The sequence below is a fragment of the Sphaerodactylus townsendi genome, linkage group LG06 (genome assembly GCF_021028975.2).
Source record: "Sphaerodactylus townsendi isolate TG3544 linkage group LG06, MPM_Stown_v2.3, whole genome shotgun sequence".
NCBI classification, from domain to species: domain Eukaryota; kingdom Metazoa; phylum Chordata; class Lepidosauria; order Squamata; family Sphaerodactylidae; genus Sphaerodactylus; species Sphaerodactylus townsendi.
Window position 1 is genome coordinate 5,897,325 of NC_059430.1, and position 20,272 is coordinate 5,917,596.

Consider the following 20,272-nt stretch of genomic DNA (forward strand, 5'->3'; position numbering starts at 1 on the left):
TACAAACGGTGAGTCCTGGTCATGCCACTTGGAACAGGGAAGGTAATTCATGCCCCCTCAACGACCACCTTACTTCTGGCACAGATGCAACCAGCGCCAACCAGTCCCTGGTGGTGAAATTGGTCGGCCACAAATGCTCAAAGGCGGCCTGTGAGGTCCCTTTCACCTGTCACCTCTTTCGGTTCCTCTTCGTGTTGCCCTTCAGAGCCGAGGAGCTACTTCCTCTCCGTCTCGCCCACCACTGGAGGAGAGTTCCTCTTCTGGGGTGGGAGAAGATTGGTCTGTTTGACTAGGCAGAGGTTGCCGCAAAGAGGCACATTAGTGTCCAGATGGCAAGGCAGATGGGCAGGGGCAGTGGTGAGATACAACAATTTTAGTAACAGGTTCCCTCGCCAGCCCCACCCCCTCAGCAAAGGGGGCAGAGGCGTACCTAGGCAAACCTGAGCCCCGGGCAAAACCTGAGTTGGACCCCCACCCCCATGGGCAGCCACCCCCCACGACCCCCCCCCCAATTTTTTTTGCACCAGGTCATTTCTAAATCATCATTACATTATAGAAAATGCCCCAACTCACAAATCTGAACCCAGCAATGGTGAAACACGCAGGTTCTTTGATAGAGATGGGTGAGATAAAAGGTACGAAAGGCTGAGAATCCATGAATTGCAGTACCTGAAAGGGATTAACCCAGTTCAGGGAGTGACATTATTGGTCACAGTTGCTATGTGGAACCTTCACGTTCAAAGGCAGGAGGCCTCTCGGGGAGGCGAGGGCGTGGAGGCGGAAAAGCGGACCCAGTTAGTAACCCCCTCTCGGCACACACAAATGATTAGTAACCCACTCTCGGGAACTGGTGAGAACCTGCTGGATCCCACCTCTGGGCATGGGGCACTGGGGCCATACCCAATAGTGGGGGGTGCCCAGCCTCACCTTCCCCTCTCTTCCCCAAGCAAACTCTGCCACCAGCACTGTTTCCCCCCGGCAGCTTCTCAGAGAGGTTCCACTGCCACCTCTACCACTGAACTGGTTGGGGCTGGGTGGAGCAGCAGTGTGGCATAGTGGTTAAAGAGCAGGTGCGTTCTAAGCCGGAGAACCGGGTTCGATTCCCCGCTCTGCCGCTTGAGCTGTGGAGGCTTATCTGGGGAACTAGATTAGCCTGTGCACTCCAACACATGCCAGTGGGTGGCCTTGGGCTAGTCACAGCGTCTCGGAGCTCTCTCAGCCCCACCTACCTCACAGGGTGTTTGTTGTGAGGGGGGAAGGGCAAGGAGATTGTCAGCCCCTTTGAGTCTCATGCAGGAGAGAAAGGGGGGACATAAATCCAAACTCCTCCTCCTCCTCCTCCTCCTCCTCCTCCTCTTCTTCTTCTTCTTCTTCTTCTTCTTCTTCTTCTTCATTTAGTCTTCCATAAAAGGGATGGGAATGAATACAAGGAAAAGAACAGTCCTTAAATAATCAAAAAGACAGGTTCTTTGATAATCGCCCGTTTTGCGGTGGCTTTTCCACACTGACACATTATTCTTGCTTGCCCATTGCTGAGTCCAGCAAGCCACCACGCAGTAGGTTTGCAGGATTTCTGTAGAATGTCTCTGAAGATGACAGCCACAGATGCGGGAAAATATTAGGAACAAAAACTACCAGACCACGGCCACCCAGCCCAGAAAATCCACAACAGCCAGTCAAGGCTGACCTTGATAGTTCAGTGGTCTGATTCCATTTAAGGCCGTTTCAAAGAATCATAGAAGGATAGAGTTGGGAGAGATCCCAAGGGCCATCCAGTCCAACCCCCTGCCATGCAGGAACACACAATCAAAGCACTCCTGACAGATGGCCATCCAAACTCTGTTTACAAACCTCCAAAGAAGGAGACTCCACCACACTGAGGCAGTGAGTTCCACTGTCCAATAGCCCTGACTGTCAGGAAGGTTTTCCTGATGTTTAGGTGGAATCTCTTTTCCTGCACCTTGAATCCATGACTCCTGGCTCTGGTCTTTGGAGCAGCAGGAAACAAGCTAGCTCCCTCGCCAACTTGACATCCTTTCATATATCTAAACATGGCTATCGTGTCACCTCTTAACTTCTCTTCGCCAAACTAAACATCCCCAGCTTCCTCACTCTCTCTTCGAAAGGCATGGACTCCAGATCTTTTACCATTTTGGTTGCCCTCTTCTGAACACGTTCCGGTTTGTCAATATCCTTCTTGAATTGCGGTGCCCAGAACTGTACACAATATTCCAGATTCTGCCTTGGTTAGACCTCCAGAATAGAGAGGTTCAATTACATCCCTCGATCTAGATCAGTGGTGGTGAACCTATGGCACGGGTGCCAGAGGTGGCTCTCAGAGCCCTCTCTGTGGGCACACATGCACAGAGTTTGTCATGGTGGGGGGTGGAAAATCCCCCCCCCAAAACATCTAGGCTGACCTGGGCCACTGGGCATGACGTGTAGGTAACCCTGTTAAGTGCTGTTAAACCCCGTTAAGTGCTGGTAAACCCCACTGATTTTCATGGGAAGAACTAAAGCACAATCCTTTACCTGGGAGTAAGCTCAGTTGCTGACAATGGGGCTTGCTTCTAAACCCTCCTAGGGTCGTGATTCACCTGTTCGAAGCGTTGCACAGTTGCTTCAAAGCAAAGCCACCGACTACCACCAAGCTTACTCCCGAGTAATGCGCACCTTGGAGCCAACTGATTTTTCTAAACCAAAACCTCAGTATTCAGGTTAAATTGTCGTGTTGGCACTTTGCGATAAATAAGTGGATTTTGGGTTGCAGTTTGGGCACTCGGTCTCGAAAAGGTTCACCATCACTGATCTAGACACTATACTCCTATTGATACAGCCCAGAATCGCATTGGCTTTCTTGGCTGCCGCATCACGCTGCTGACTCATGTTCAGTTTGTGGTCTACTAAGACTCCCAGATCCCTTCCACATGTAGCCAGGTGTTGCCTATGCTATATCTGTGCATTTCATTTTTTTTCTCATGCATTTGTTGCCACCGCGAAGGCCTCTGCATTTGCCACCGAATCAGCAATGTGAATCATCTACGTGTGGAAGCCACAGAGTGTGTCCCTTTTCCGTGGCAAGTCCTGTAACTTCTGCTAACAAATTTGTTGCATGTCTTTGACGTGCACACGCATACAACTTGAATTAATTCCGATGCTTTTCACACCAGGCAACAGTGGAAACCAAGATGGGAAACAGCTTGTGCAATTCCTGGACTCTCTCAGATTTTTTTTCCTCCAATCAGTTGTGGGGAGTGACCTTTTTTAGTTGTCAGAGGAATGTCTTTTGGCTGTGTCAGGAAGGGGAAATGCAATCGGTTGCACACGGCGCCGAGCTTCCTTATTTCTCATCTTATCTATTGAGCCAGCTCAGACAGATACTGTCACTGATTGAATCCATTTATCAAAGAGAAAACCCAAAACTTTCCCCAGTTTTATCAGTCTTATCCAACCCGCCCCACCTCAAGATCCTGGAGGGCAAGAAAGGGCCTGCGTTTGAAGATCCCAAGGAAGTGTTGATGAAAAATGTCCTCCCCATCCCCCACCCCACCCAAAAGGACTTAAGGTTTTGGGAACTTGCCTAGCTCCTGCTACTCATTTTTGATACCTTCAGAGCAGTGGATACCTTCAGAGCAGTGGTGGGATCCAAAAATTTTAGTAGCAGGTTCCCATGGTGGTGGGATTCAAACAGTGGCGTAGCACCAATGGGGCTGGGCGGGGCTGAGAGGAGGAGCGTAACTAAGGCAAAAATCACGAGGCAAAATCACCAATTCTTCTTCTTCTTTTTCTTCTTCTTCTTCTTCTTCTTCTTCTTCTTCTTCTTCTTCTTCTTCTTCTTCTTCTTCTTCTTCTTCTTCTTCTTCCTCTTCCTCTTCCTCTTCCTCTTCTTACTCCCAGCTTACTCCCAGGTAAAGGATCGCGCTTTAGTTCTTCACACAAAAATCAGTGGGGTTTAACAGCGCTTAACAGGGTTACCTACACTGCTTCCCCAAAAGTAGGCATTAGGTTTAATGCTAATCGAGCCCAGCGGCCCAGGCCAGCCTAGATGTGTGTGGGGTGGGGGTGAGGAGGGTATAGTCTTCTGGGGTGGGGGGCAACTCTGTTTGCGCGTGCCCACAGAGAGGACTCTGAGTGCCACCTCTGGCACCCGTGCGCCACCACTGCTCTAGGATATTGATCCATGTCACCTGGAGATCAGTTGTAATTCCAGGAGACCTGGAGACAGGCAGTCCTAGTCATGCTTCCAGTTCTCCATTTCTTCCCAAGGGAAGGGAAAATCCCAAGGTGGAGAAAGACTCCCGTGAACTGATGAGCCGCATCCATGATGCACTCACCCTTATGCAAGCTGTGCAGCCTGGCATAGAAACTCTGAGTCAAGGCGACAATCGGGGCAGGTGGAGAGGGAAATCCCCCACCGATCTTAGGTAGCGCTCGGCCAGGTAGCGCTCTGGGGTACGCCAAGGATTCCTGAGCAACTTTTGCCGAATAGAACCCGCCTTGCCGGCGGAAGAACCCCTCCCCGGGGTGGGAGGAACTCACCTGGCTGAACTTGCCCCAGGCCGGGGCAGGGTTCATGGGAATTTGGCAGCAGCGAAATTTCTCTGGCAAGAGGAAAACAAAACAGCTACCCGCAGCCCGGGCTCCTGACAGGCAGGAATTCAACCCAGATGTCGGGTGTTTGTTCAGTTCTGAGCATGCTGAAGGTGAGCTGGTGGTGAGCTGCCTCTAGCCTCACTTCCCCCATCTGAAAAATGGACACAAAACTAGCCTGCTTCACGGGGTTTCGTTGCTCTTCATTCACACACGAGCCAGTTCTCGTTTAAATTATTATTATTATTCATTAGAACATAAGAACATAAGAACTAGCCTGCTGGATCAGACCAGAGTCCATCTAGTCCAGCATTCTGCTACTCGCAGTGGCCCACCAGGTGCCTTTGGGAGCTCACGTGCAGGAGGTGAAAGCAATGGCCTTCTGCTGCTGCTGCTGCCGAAAGACCTGGTCTGCTAAGGCATTTGCGCAATCGTCACAGATCAAGGAGGATCAAGATTGGGAGCCATAGATCGAAGCTTCTCCTCCATAAATCTGTCCAAGCTCCCTTTTAAAACTATCCAGGTGAGTGGCCATCACCACCTCCTGTGGCAGCATATTCCAAACACCAGTCACACGTTGCGTGAAGAAGTGTTTCCTTTGATTAGTCCTAATTCTTCCCCCCAGCATTTTCAATGAATGCCCCCTGGTTCTAGTATTGGGAGAAAGAGAGAAAAATTTCTCTCCGTCAACGTTTTCTACCCCATGCATAATTTTATAGACTTCAATCCTATCTCCCCTCAGACGTCTCCTCTCCAAACTAAAGAGTCCCAAACAGCTGCAGCCTGCGCCTCATATGGAAGGTGCTCCAGTCCTCAATCATCCTTTTGTTGCTCCTTCTCTGCACTTCTTTTTTCTATCTCTTCAATATCGCTTTTTGAGATGTGGCGACCAGGGAATTGAACGATAGTAACTCCAAGTCTTGCGGCTACCGCATCTTCGCACGGGTTTTATATAAGGGGGCATGACAATCCTTGCAGTTTTATTATCAACTCCTTTCTGGCCAACGATCCCCAGCATAGAGTTTGCCTTTTTCACAGCTGCCATGCATTGAGTTGACATTCCCATGGCACTATCAACTAAGAACGCCCAAATCCCTTTCCTGGTCTGTGACTGATAGCACTGACCCCTGTAGCGTGTATGTGAAGTTTGGATTTTTTGCCCCTATGTGCATCACTTTGCATTTTGCTACATTGAACTGCATTTGCCATTTCTTAGCCCACTCACCTAATTTATCAAGGTCCGCTTGGAGCTCTTCGCTCCAAGATTTAATTAGATTGAATAGACCGCCCTATTAGATTTAATAGACTGCCCTACCCCCGAAGGGCTCAAGGCAGTGTACAATAAAATCAACATCAACAGTGATAAAACACAATACAACAAAATAATCAATAAAGAGGGACAAGGAAAGTCGTCATAATTCTGGGCCAACCTAGCAAGAAGGAGAGTTGGATTTATATCCCCCCTTTCTCTCCTGGCTTCCTGCCCCACAAGGAGACTCAAAGGGGCTGACAATCTCCTTTCCCTTCCCCCCTCCTCAACAACCACCCTGTGAGGTGGGTGGGGCTGAGAGAGCTCCAAAGAACTGTGACTAGCCCAAGGTCACCCAGTTGACATATGTTGGAGTGCACAAGCTAATCTAGTTCACCAGATAAGCCTCCACAGCTCAAGTGTCGAGCAGGGAATCAAACCCGGTTCTCCAGATTAGAGTTAAGTTTCCCAGGGCAGCTGGGCACATGAAACTCATTATGACTCTTCCCACAAGAAAGTCAGGGTGGTGTAGCAGTTAAAGCAGCCTGAGTAGACCTGAATTAGGATCCCCTCTCACCATCAAAAGCAAACTTTGAATCCAGTAACACCTTAAAGGCCAACAAGATTTCCAGGGTACTAAGCTTTCAAGAATCAAAGCGCCCTTCGTCACATACCCCAAACTCTTGTTGGTCTTTAAAGTGATGCGGACTTGAATCTCCTACTGAGGACAAATACGGCTGCCCACCGCTGAAAAACTCACCGTGAAACTCCCCAAGTGCCCTTCAGCCAGCCGAACGGGGGTCTCACAGGTAAAGGTGCAAGCCCCAGGTCATTACTGACCCATGGAGTGATGTCACAACATGATGTATTGTCGAAGGCTTTCACGGCCGGAATCACTGGGATGCTGTGTGGTTTCCGGGCCATTGGCCGTGTTCTAGCAGCATTTCCTCCTGACGTTTCGCCTGCATCTGTGGCTGGCATCTTCAGAGGATCTGATGGTAGGAATGGAAAGCAAGTGGAGTATATATACTGTGAGGTCAAAAGGTGAGGCCCCTGAATAGAGTAGCCTGGCATGTGAGTCACAATGAAGTCTGTAGCCTGGGAGTAACAATGAGGATACAGACTTCTTTGTGACTCACATACCAGTGCACCCTACAGTGGTCGAGGGGCTGGGTCTTAAGCTGTTTCGCCTCAAGCAGACCCTCCCCTTGAATTGAGGAATTGAGAATAAAACTGCAAAGATTGTCATGCCCTTATATAAAGCCGTGGTGCGACCGCACTTGGAGTACTGTGTTCAGTTCTGGTCGCCACATCTCAAAAAGGATATCGAAGAGATAGAAAAAGTGCAGAGAAGGGCAACGAGGATGATTGAAGGATTAGGGAAGCACCTTCCTTAAGGAGGAAGAGCTGCAGCGTTTGGGACTCTTCAGTTTGGAGAGGAGACGCCTGAGGGGATATGATTGAAGTCCTATAAAATTATGCAAAATAGGGTAGAAAATGCCTTGACAGAGAGAAATTCTTCTCTCTTTCTCACAACATTACTAGAATTTCCAAGGGGCATTCATTAACTGAAAATGCTGGGGGGAAGAACTCCAGGATCAATAAAGAGAGAAACACTTCTTCACGCAACGTGTGATTGGTGTTTGGAATATGTCTGCCACAGCAGGCGGTGATGGCCAATATGACCCGATAGCTTTAAAAGGGCTTGGACAGATTTATGGAGGAGAAGCCGAATCTATAACTGCTACCAATCTTTGGATCACTCCTTGGATCTAACGAGATAACGGGCACGGAATGCCTTAGCAGACCAGGTGCTTGCTTTGCAGCAGCGCTTTAACAGCAGCAGAAGGCCATTGCTTTCACATCCTGCATGTGAGCTCCCAAAGGCACCTGGTGGGCCACTGCGAGTAGCAGAATGCTGGACTAGATGGACTCTGGTCTGATCCAGCAGGCTAGTTCTTATGTTCTTATGTTCTTAACAGGTGGGCAGCCTCGTAATCCCCCGCGCGGTTTACAGGACTGAACCAGTACTTAAGGCCATTGTTCTTAAGGCCATTGCTTTCACCTCCTGCCCCGTGAGCTCCCAAAGGCACCTGGTGGGCCACTGTGAGTAGCAGAGAGCTGGACTAGATGGGGGCCCGACAGTAGGAGCAGGGCAGCAGCAGGCAAAAGGTTACAGTACGAGGGCTAGAGGACCAAGTAGGGTTGCCAACTCCAGGCTGGCAAATGCCTGGAGGTTTGAGGGGGCAGCCTGGGGAACACAGGGCTTGCGGGGGGGGGGCGGACGATGTAATGTCAGGGAGCCCCCCCTTGCAAAGCAACACTAAAGGGAGCAGCAGTGGCGTAGGAGGTTAAGAGCTCGTGTATCTAATCCGGAGGTACCGGGTTTGATTCCCTGCTTGCCCCTTGAGCTGTGGAGGCTTATCTGGTGAACTAGATTAGCTTGTGCACTCCAACACATGTCAACTGGGCGACCTTGGGCTAGTCGCAGTTCTTCGGAGCTCTCTCAGCCCCACCCACCTCACAGGGTGTTTGTTGTGAGGGGGGAAGGGCAAGGAGATTGTCAGCCCCTTTGAGTCTCCTACAGGAGAGAAAGGGGGGACATAAATCCAAACTCCTCCTCCTCCTCCTCCTCCTCCTCCTTCTTCTTCTTCTTCTTCCCCATCTCAGCAGTGGCGTAGGAGGTTAAGAGCTCGTGTATCTAATCTGGAGGAACCGGGTTGGATTCCCCGCTCTGCCGCCTGAGCTGTGGAGGCTTATCTGGGGAATTCAGATTAGCCTGTGCACCCTTCCACACACGCTGCATAGCTGGGTGACCTTTAAGCTAGTCAACATGAAGTTCTTCTTGAGCTCCTCTCCTTGTCCCCACACCAAATTCACAGGGCAGGTGTTTCTGTTGTGGAGGGGGGAAGGGCAAGGAGATTGTCAGCCCCTTTGAGTCTCCTGCAGGAGAGAAAGGGGGGGATATAAATCCAAACTCTTCTTCTTCTTCCACCAGCGGACATGGACGTTTGGAGCTCCGTCTTGATTCCAGGAAATTCTCCCCGGCCCCACCTGGAGGTCGGCAAGCCCAGGACCAGGGAGATCTCGCCCAGGGCCGGCCCGTGGGCAGGTGGAGGGCTGGCGCAGGTAGGCATCGCCAGGTAAGGAGCTGGCGGCTCGGGACCAGGTCAGGGGCGGTGCGTGCCGCAGGTAAGGGTGGGGCCAGGTGCGAGGAGCCCCCCCCCCCGGCTGGGAGCAGGAGCAGCCCGGAAGGGAGGCACCTGCCCGCCCGCAGCCCGTCGGGGGCGGGCCGGCTCCGCCCCGCGGAAGCCTCAGTCGGACGCCGAGGCCGGAGACAGCGGCGGCAGAGGCTGCGACGGGGAGACGGCAGGTAAGGGCGGCCGGGGGGGAGGGTCGCCAGCCGCAACCTGGGCAGACCGCACCTGCCGCCCGCTGGCACCTGGTCTGGTGGGGGGCACCTGGCAGGGCATTTGTGGGGGGGGGGGGAGGAGAGTTCTGGGGCTTTTGGCCAACTTCACCCCCACCCCCGGCAGCCCTCTGCCAGCCTCTTCCCTTCAACCTCCCCCCCCCCCCCAATTTTGGCAGGGCTTTGCCAGGGTCGCAATGCCGGCGTGGGGGGGGGGGGGTCCACACAGGCAGCCCCCTTTAACAGACGGATAACTTGACGGGCAGAAGGCTCTGGGCAGGTCTGTCCTCTCCCCCGTTGGCACCGTCCTCCCCCCGCCCCCAGCTTTGTAGTTGCTTTTGCTCTGCAAAGGGAAATGGGGTGGCTCAGGTCCGTGTGTGTGTGTGTCAGAGAGATCAGTATCACAGGTTGATATATGGTTTATAGCAGTGATGGCGAACCTTTTCGAGACCGAGTGCCCAAACTGCAACCCCAAACCCACTTATTTATGGCAAAGTGCCAATATGGCAATTTAACCTGAACACTGAGGTTTTAGTTTAGAAAAAACGGTTGGCTCCGAGGCGTGTGTTACTCGGGAGTAAGCTTGGGGGTAGTTGGTGGCTTTGCTTTGAAGCAACCGTGCAACTCTCCCAACGGGTGAATCACAACCCTAGGAGGGTTTACTCAGAAGCAAGCCCCATTGCCAGCAACCGAGCTTACTCCCAGATAAAGGATCGCGCTTTAGTTCTTCACATGAAAATCAGTGGGGTTTAACAGCGCTTAACAGGGTTACCTGCACTGCTTCCCCAAAACTAGGTCTTAGGTTTAATGCTAATAATCGAGCCCAGCAGCCCAGACCAGCCTAGATGTGGGGGGGGGGGGGACACACTCTGTCTGCGCGTGCCCACAGAGAGGGCTCTGAGTGCCACCTCTGGCACCCGTGCCATAGGTTCGCCACCACTGGTTTATAGGTATACGTTTATTTATAGGTATAAATTTATAGGTATAAATGCTGGTGTTTATTTTACGAGCCCCAAACCAGCCAGCATGGGGGGAGGGGAGGGGGGGCAGAACTGAACATAAAATTGTAGAGTTTGTTCCGGGCATGATGGGAGGGGGGAAAAGTAGAGAAGAGGTCCACTCAAATGATGGGGTGGGCGAGGAACTTTCCCATCTAGATAAGAGGCAACTCCGAGGGGACAGCATGCCGGGGTGGCCAACCGATGGCACTCCAGATGGTCGTGGACTACAATTCCCATCAGCCCCTGCCAGCATGGCCAATTGGGGCTGATGGTCATTGTAGTCCGTGAACATCTGGAGCGCCATCGGTTGGCCTCCCCAGGCATAGAGGTTTATAAAATTATTGGCCATGCTGGCAGGGACGGATGGGAATTGTAGTCCATGAACATCTGGAGCGCCATAGGTTGGCCTCCCCGGGCATAGAGGTTTATAAAATTATTGGCCATGCTGGCAGGGACTGATGGGAATTGTTGTTCATGAACATCTGGAGCGCCGTAGGTTGGCCTCGCCTGGCATAGAGGTTTATAAAATTATTGGCCATGCTGGCAGGGACGGATGGGAATTGTAGTCCATGAACATCTGGAGCACCATAGGTTGGCCTCCCCGGGCATAGAGGTTTATAAAATTATTGGTCATGCTGGCAGGGACTGATGGGAATTGTTGGTCATGAACATCTGGAGCGCCGTAGGTTGGCCTCGCCTGGCATAGAGGTTTATAAAATTACTGGCCATGCTGGCAGGGACTGATGGGAATTGTAGTCCACAAACATCTGGAGCGCCATAGGTTGGCCTACCCTGGAATAGAGGTTTATAAAATTATTGGTCATGCTGGCGGGGACGGATGGGAATTGTAGTCCATGAACATCTGGAGCGCCATAGGTTGGCCTCGCCTGGCATAGAGGTTTATAAAATTATACACCAGGTAGAGTGAGATGCCCAAGAACTTTTTATCTCGCTTCCAAAATACCGGAACTCACGAAGATCCAACAGCCCTGATAGGTGGTATATTTAGGACAGACAAAAACAAATCCTTTTTTTTACACAAGCGACTAATGTGGAATTTGCTGCCGGAGAATGTACTGACGGCCGCAAACTCCAAAAGAGATTAGATTCGTGGAGGAGAGATCTGTGAATGGTCACCAGCATCGGCGACTAAATGGAACCTCCCTATTCAGACGCAGTCAACCTCTGAATCCCAGCACCAGCGAGCAACCTCTGCTGTGGGCTTGCTGCCTGCCCTTTTGATACAAAAATGTTCTGCTTGTAACAGTGGAAGCGAAAACGGCTGTGGCCGCTTTGCAACGAGCCGCATCCTCTTCTGTAATCGTGAAGGATGATCGGAGGCGTCCGCTTTCAGTTCGTAGCCGTCTTAAACTTCCGAGAAGTTGCCGTCTCCCAGCTAGGCCCAGAGATCACCTGGACTTACTACTGGATCTCCAGGCGACAGAATCTGGGGGAAAACAGCATCTTCAGAGTGCCTGGCCTGGCATTCCCGCTGGACTCCCCCCACCAGTGGTGGGATCCAACAATTTTAGTAACAGGTTCCCATGGTGGTGGGATTCAAACAGTGGCGTAGCGCCAATGGGGCTGGGCGGGGCACGGCGGGGGCATGGCCGGGCATTCCGGGGGCGGGGCATTAATAATTTCTCTGTTACTGTAAAAAACTCTTACTGTAAACAAAAAAGTTCCTAATTTCCAGCTGGTATCTTTTTGTCCATAATTTAAACTCCAGAGTTGGTGACTCTCGTTGCCAATAGCGACCCTCCTTGGCGACTGTTCACCACCATTCCCATTTTGCATCTGAAGCTGGAAGAGAACATGGTCAGTCCAGACCGCCCCACAAGGGGAATTTGAATCCCCTCTGCAAACCAATCGTTTATCTACTGTGCCTGATAACGGGGTTTCCTCTGGACCTAAGGATCTGGTCAGAGACCCCAACCCCTTCCTTCCTGGCCCCTCCCCCAAGCTCCAACGCCGCCTTTGATCTTGTGCGTCCATGTTAATAATTACGGAATCGGTGATTCAACATATCTGGCTTTCATCTGGAGTCAAAGGCAGGCTCAAGGGAATCTTATCTCTCAAGCGCTAGAAAGGCAAACGTTGGGATCGTTTGTGGTTTCATTATACCGTTTTGATAATGCAGGCTAAGTAAATAGGCTAATGGGAGCGATTTCTTCCTGCCCAAATGCAGCTACGTCTCTTCTGGGATTCGCTGCTCCAAGATGTAGAAGAGAAGAAGTAGAGTTTGGATTTATATCCCCCCCTTTCTCTCCTGCAGGAGACTCAAAGGGGCTGACAATCTCCTTGCCCTTCCCCCCTCACAACAAACACCCTGCGAGGTAGGTGGGGCTGAGAGAGCTCCGAGAAGCTGTGACTAGCCCAAGGTCCCCCAGCTGGTGTGTGTGGGAGTGCCCAGGCTAATCTGAATTCCCCAGAGAAGCCTCCACAGCTCAGGCGGCAGAGCTGGGAATCAAACCCGGTTCCTCCAGATTAGATACACGAGCTCTTAACCTCGTACGCCGCTGCTGTAGTGAGGGTCATTGGCTTAGAAGCCTTTATAAGGGCATTAGGTAACTTTATGCATACATTTGTTGGCGGTTACTTGGACCCTCCATGCTCCAAAGCAGTATACCTCTGAGTAGCACTTGCTGGCCACAAGGGAAGAACTTTCATGCTTTGCTTGTGGGTCCTGGACTGAGATGAATCCTTCTTTGCTTTCTTAGGTCAGCAAGACGTGTGCACGGATGGTTTTTGCAAACGGTCTCTCGAGAATTGCCTAGATTGCAGAGAGAGGAAGGAAGGGGAAGCCAGGATCTTCGTGCGGCGGCTCTCGTGAGATCTAGAAGGGAGGGGCCCTTTGAAATAGCAGAAGAGAAACTTTCTCAGAGTTAGCAGGGAAGCAGACGGAAGCACCCCCCGATGCTTTGGGAGGTGGAGGAAAATCTTTCATTTGCTCCAGGAGCAGCAGTGGCGTAGCGGTTAAGAGCAGGTGCATTCTAATCTGGAGGAACCGGGTTTGATTCCCCGCTCTGCCGCCTGAGCTGTGGAGGCTTATCTGGGGAATTCAGATTAGCCTATGTACACTCCCACACATGCCAGTTGGGTGACCTTGGGCTAGTCACAGATCTTCGGAGCTCTCTCAGCCCCACCCACCTCACAGGGTGTTTGTTGTGGAGGGAGAAGGGAAAGGAACTTGTAAGCAGCCTTGAGTCTCCTTACAGGAGAGAAAGGGGGGATATAAATCCAAACTCTTCCTCTTCATTGCAAAACAGGGATCCCCAACCTTTTTGAGGCGGTGGGAACCTTTGGAATTCTGGCACAGGGTGGTGGGCGGAGCCACAAAATGGCCGCTGCAAAAGGCGGGGCTAACCACGAAATAGCTGTGGCAGCTTCCCCTCAGTTTCACAGGGAAGATTCTTGAGCTGTAGTAGTGCTACTGCTAAAGCAACATTTTAAAGAAATCTGCACAGCCAATCAAAAGCTTTGCTGGGCAGGAGCCCCACCTGGCCCCTCCCACTCTCCAAAAACCCTTAGGGGGTGACAGCAAAGGTGTAGTAGTGCATGCCTTGCTCCCCATGGGTACAATATTGGGGGACTCTGTTGTATAACATGGGGAGGTAATCCCGTTAAAGGTCCAAACCCAGAGGTGGGATCCAACCAGTTCTCACCACTTCTCTAGAAGTGGTTACTAATTTTTTCTGAGTGCCGAGAAGGGGTTACTAAAGCAACCTCCCTGCCCTATAGGGACTGGAGGGGCGTGTGTGCGGCGGCGCCACTGTTTGAATCCCACCACCGTCGGAACCTGTTATTAAAATTTTTGGGTCCCATCACTGTCCGAGCCCCTGAGATGAAGTGCGAATTAAACCGGAGGGCATGTTGTGTTTTGTTTTTAAGGCGGTGGCATGGCACTCTGTATACAGTTCTAAGATTATTCATTTCCACGCACGCGCCCGGAACATTTACTTGCAACCAAAATGGAGTCATGCAATTGGAAGGGGGACTTTATCCCGTTCTTCCCCCAAAACTGCTGACCCGAATACTGCTTTTGCTGTTGCTACAGGAAGAAATGCAGGTACCTGGAGGTTTTCCCAGGAATGATGGAAACAAGTCCTAGAAGTGACAGTTCGGGACAGGAAGTTTGCCGAAGGAGAAGGGGTTAAATATCTCCTCTCTCCATTTACATTTACACTGTAGTGTCCACTGTAGTATCCAAAATCCAAAACTTTTAGTAACCAGTTCCCATAGTGGTGGGATTCAAACTGTGGCATAGCGCCAATGGGGCTGGGCGGGGCACGACGGGGCGTGACCGGGCATTCCGGGGGCGGGGCATTCCGGGGCGGGGCTGTGGCAAGGATGCAGCATGCGCATACGGTCGCTTGGGTGGTGAAACGAATGCCTGCGCATGGCGCGGGCTGCCACGCACGCCAGTGCACCTCCTGCTAGACTGCTTCAAGTTCTGCGCGCTACTGCTGAGAGGAGGGGCGTAACTAAGGCCAAAATCACGGGGCAAAATCACCCATTAGCAACCCCCTCTCGGCACACACAAATAATCAGTAACCTACTCTCGGGAACCTGTGAGAACCTGCTGGATCCCACCTCTGCCTCTGCCCCACCCTGCCAGGCGCCCCTTGGCCCCCGACAGGCTCCCGCCGGCTAAGATAACTGGGGCATGAGATGGGGGGGCGGCCGCAGCCGGTGTTGCCTTGGGGGTCCATTCCCCCCCCCCCCCATGTCTCTGCATTCAGCCGAAAACACTATCTGGTCAACAATAACAACCAGGTCTGCGGGATAAAATGGCTGCTTTGGTTCTGTGGCCCTATAGCCTGCAGAGATCCTTTCCCCAAACCTCACCCTCTCCAGGATGCACTGCCAGATCTCCTGGAATGTCCTCATTCCCGAGTTGGCAACTCTCCCCACCCCTCACTTCCTCCTAAAGAGGTTTAGGAACTGCCGCTGTCAGGGGTGGGGTTCGAGGTTAGAAGATCAACTTGTACTGTCGAAGGCTTTCACAGCCAGGTTCAACTGGTTGTGGTGGGTTTTCCGGGCTGTGTGGCCGTGGTCTGGTGGATCTTGTTCCTAACATTTCGCCCGCATCTGTGGCCGGCATCTTCAGAGGAGTATCACAGAGGGAAGTCTGTTACACACTGTGTCTAGTAGTGTCTAGACACAGTGTGTAACAGACTTCTCCCGGTGATTCCCACAACAACCAATCAACATGTTTGTTGTTCAAATCAAATCATGCTTGTTTTTCAAATCAAACTCAGCAGTTGGATTTCCTGCTGCTCTTGGGGGGGGGGAGGTTTCATTTGAACTTGGAGCAGTCCTGGGATGGAATGGAACCCTGGGACAAGCAGAGCACGGACAGAGTGCCTTTACTACTAACCAAAGTTATTCCTTCATGCACATGCACACTACAAGGGTCAGTGCTATCAGTCACAGTCGCCACATCTCAAAAAGGATATTGAAGAGATAGAAAAAGTGCAGAGAAGGGCAACGAGGATGATTGAGGGACTGGAGCACCTTCCTTATGAGGAGAGGCTGCAGCGTTTGGGACTCTTTAGTTTGGAGAGGAGACGGCTGAGGGGGGATAGGATTGAAGTCTATAAAATTATGCATGGGGTAGAAAATGTGGACAGAGAGAAATTTTTCTCTCTCACAATACTAGAACCAGGGGGCATCCATTGAAAATGCTGGGGGGAAGAATTAGGACTAATCAAAGGAAACACTTCTTCACACAACAGCAACGTGTGATTGGTGTTTGGAATATGCTGCCACAGGAGGTGGTGATGGCCACTAACCTGGATAGCTTTAAAAAGGGCTTGGACAGATTTATGGAGGAGAAGTCGATCTATGGCTCCCAATCTTGATCCTCCTTGATCTGAGATTGCAAACGCCTTAGCAGACCAGGTGCTCAGGAGCAGCAGCAGCAGCAGAAGACCATTGCTTTCACCTCCTGCCTGTGAGCTCCCAAAGGCCCCTGGTGGGCCACTGCGAGTAGCAGAGTGCTGGACTAGATGGACTCTGGTCTGATCCAGCTGGCTTGTTCTTATGTTCTTATGAGACAGAGAGGGCCCCAGACTGGAGGCTGAGACTTCCGGCAAGGTCTGAGCAAACCCCAGCTGTGGCTCAAGGCCCTTGGGGGTCAGGGGTGCAAAACGCAAGCATTTACACCCTCCAGACTGACTTGGGTCAGGACCCATCTGGCAGATCTCCTGCCCTAGCCCCACTGAACTAAATGGGAGCGGTGCCTCGCTTCAACAGGGCTAGCACAGGATAACTCTTTTAATGTATTTTTTCACTTACAATCTGCCTTTTTCCCCCATGGGATACCCCTCACCCCTCCACCCCCACCAACCCCCTGGTGGCGACTGGTTGTTCTTTGGTTCCTAAAATATCCCAAGGGTTTGGTGATGCTCTGATCTCAGCCAATTCTGTGATTCTTTAATCTTACTCAAGCACTTTGACTTTGTCCATCCAAAGCCATTTGAGTTTGTCCATCCAGGATGAGTCTGAAACTGACCATCCAAAGTCGGCCCAGACACTATATGGCCATGGTGGCGAACCTTTGGCACTCCAGATGTTATGGACTACAATTCCCATCGGCCAATTGGCCATGCTGGCAGGGGCTGATGGGAATTGTAGTCCATAACATCTGGAGTGCCAAAGGTTTGCCACCACTGGTATATGGCCACGAGAGCCAGCATGGTGTGGTGGTTAAGAGCAGGTGCACTCTAATCTGGAGAACCGGTTTGATTCCCTGCTCTGCCACTTGAGCTGTGGAGGCTTATCTGGGGAACTAGATTAGCCTGCACACTCCAACACACGCCAGCTGGGTGACCTTGGGCTAGTCACAGTTCTTCGGAGCTCTCTCAGCCCCACCCACCTCACAGGGTGTTTGTTGTGAGGGGGGGAGGGCAAGGAGATTATCAGCCCCTTTGAGTCTCCTTGCAGGAGAGAAAGGAGGTATATAAATCCAAACTCTTCTTCTTATGTGCAATCTTTGATGGGATGTGCATCTGTGTATTTCTCGAGGTCATCTGCGTTTGGAGCAGCCCTCAAAATGAGGCATGAATGTTTACCTAGAGGTGGCATTTCCATACAGGAAAATTTTGCCACCTCCCACTAACTACTGACCTTGTAGCCACAGAGTATTGAAAGCTGCACTCTGTATATGATCACCTCGTCCTTTCTCCAAGGAGCAGGTGAAAGCAGGTGGCCTTCTCCCCTCCCCAGTTTTATCCTCACATCAGCCCTGTGAGGTGGGTCAGTCCACTGGTGGGCTTGGGGGTGGTGATGGTGCCGAACTTGCGTTCGGGTCCCCCAGCCCAATCTTGCTCATGCAGCTGACGGAAAAGCCCATGAATCCAAGGCTGTGCGGCAGCCTTCCAAAAATCAGGACAGTTCAAAAAACCCGCGGGACGCAGGACAAATTGTTTTAAGGCGGGACTGTCCCGCCAAAAGCAGGACGTCTGGTAACTGTAGTATTGGTGGAGGGGGAAGGAGGCACCTCTGCGGAGGATAATACCATAGAGTCTGCCCTCCAAAGTACCCTTTTTCTCCAGGGGACTGATCTCAGTTATAATTCCAAGCAAGGTAAAGATTTGGGGTTAAGGGGGAAAAGGGAGCGGCCCGACGAACAGCACGTAAACTATATTAATGAGGTTGTGCAAAAATTGGAGTGCATTTCAACAGTCAATTATTATTCATCAGAGCTTGTTTGTTCATTTAGTAAAGTTACCAAAGCAAAGAACACGTCTTCGCATTGTTGTCAGAGTCAGCATTAAGTCTGAACATAAATTTAAGTACACTGTGTGTTAGCAGACCAGGTGCTCGGAAGCAGCAGCAGCAGCAGGCCCTTGCTTTCACCTCCTGCCTGTGAGCTCCCAAAGGCACCTGGTGGGCCACTGCAAGTAGCAGAGAGCTGGACTAGATGGACTCTGGTCTGATCCAGCAGGCTAGTTCTTATGTTCTTAAGGCCATTGCTTTCACCTCCTGCCTGTGAGCTCCCAAAGGCACCTGGTGGGCCACTGCGAGTAGCAGAGTGCTGGACTAGATGGACTCTGGTCTGATCCAGCAGGCTCTTTCCTATGTTCTTATGTCTCTTTAAATTCTGTTTCTTCCTGCTTATTTCTCCAGTTTCTCCTTGTTTCGCCCAATGACTTGTTCAAGGGGCTTGTAATCTCTGCTTATTTTTCTCTGACTTATAAATTCCGTGTGAAGATCACAGATGAACTTGTTTGTAAGCAATGCTTGTAATTATCTGATATTGAGATTGGTATTTCCATACATTGATAACATGTAGACTTATCTGGGAACTGGCTGTCTAGAGATACAGTAGTCTTGTGCTCTTGTGTTTGAGGCAGGTGGTGGTTTGCTTTGCATAAAGTCATCCAGTCGAAGGGTTTCACAGCCAGAATCAGCTGATTGTTTTGGGTTTTCTGGGCTGTGGGGTCTTTGGTAGTCTTTGCTCCTAACGTTTTGTGGCATCTTTGGAAACAAGTCACAGTAAGATGTGTCTCTCTCTGCACGGTGTGGAGTGATTGTCCAAAGTTATGGACTCCCAAAAGGGGTGCCCCCATCCTCCATTGTTTCCAATGGGAGCTAATAGAAGATGGGGGCTACACCTTTGAGGGTCCATAACTTTGGACACCCTGAACTAAGGGGTTCTGTTCTCTGTCACGTTAATGGACCTTACTTTACTTTCTATTTCCCACTGGCCCTATGCTTTGTAACATGTAGTGATTTAGGGCATCAAGTGCTGGCTCTTCCTGCTTCCTCTTCATACGGGAACTTGACATTAAGCCAGTTCTCAGAACTGACTTTCTTTTGGCCTTGCCGTTGTCTGTCCATAAAGGCTTCTGATTGAAATAACTGAGTCCGACATTGGTTGCAGATCCAGGCTTGACAGGTATATATTTTGTCCCCTTTACAGTTAGGAAGGGCGTGAGGCCCATTTGCATGTGTCTGGGTGAAGTTCAGTTGTGTTATTGTGAACTGGCTGTGAAGATGCCGGCCGTAGATGCAGGCGAAACGTCAGGACAGAGGTGTCCAACTCTGGCACTTCAGATGTTCATGGGCTACAATTCCCATCAGCCCCTGCTGGCATGGCCAATTGGTGGGCTCATGGGAATTGTAGTCCATGAACACCTGAAGCGCCAGAGTTGGACACACCCGTGTTAGGAGCAAAAACTACCAGACCACGGCTGCACAATCCAGAAAGCCCACAACAGCCAGACATCCTGCCAATGCCATTCTCCTGGGCGGTGCGGATAACCGGCAGAGTATTTCCCAACAGTGGGGTGCTGTCTGGTTTCCGGGCTGCATGGCCGTGTTCTAGCAGCATTCTCTCCTGACGATTCGCCTGCATCTGCGGCTGGCATCTTCAGAGGATCTGATGGTAGGAATGGAAAGCAAGTGGAGTATATATACTGTGAGGTCAAAAGGTGAGGCCCTCTGAATAGAGTAGCCTGGCATGTGAGTCACAATGAAGTCTGTAGCCTGGGAGTAACAATGAAGATAGCCTTTCATTCCTACTATCAGATCCTCTGAAGATGCCAGCCACAGATGCAGGCGAGACGTCAGGAGAGAATGCTGCTAGAACACGGCCATACAGCCCGGAAACCACACAGTTCTGAAGATGCCAGCCACAGATGCAGGCGAAACGTCAGGAGAGAATGCTGCTGGAACACGGCCATACAGCCCGGAAACCACACAGCTCCCCGGTGATTCCGGCCGTGAAAGCCTTCGACAATACATATTTCCCAACAGTTTCCATGGCTCATGTTTATCTAGCTTTTTAGGATGCTCAGAAGGAAACCCAGGGGCCGGAGAGTCGATGTGGGAAGGAAACGTGGTCAGTGGAGAAGAAGACAGCCGCACAAGATCTGATAGCTGTTGGCTTAAGGCTATAGCATAACGATCCCTCCAAGTGATGAATGGGCTTTGCCCGCAGCTTAAAGACTAGCTGTTTGCATCGGAGAATTTGCAGGCCATTAACTAAGAAAGATAGGCAAAGCCACCAGCAGT

General features: G+C 51.1%; 1 protein-coding gene across 1 annotated transcript in view; it reads left to right on the top strand.

The window, feature by feature from the left end:
* Nucleotides 1-9,168: 9,168 nt before the first annotated feature.
* Nucleotides 9,169-20,272, top strand: part of IRF5 (interferon regulatory factor 5) — a 59,532-nt gene continuing 48,428 nt past the window's right edge. The window contains 1 exon segment of the mRNA XM_048500322.1: nucleotides 9,169-9,212. The gene's annotated coding sequence lies outside the window, so the exon portion shown is untranslated.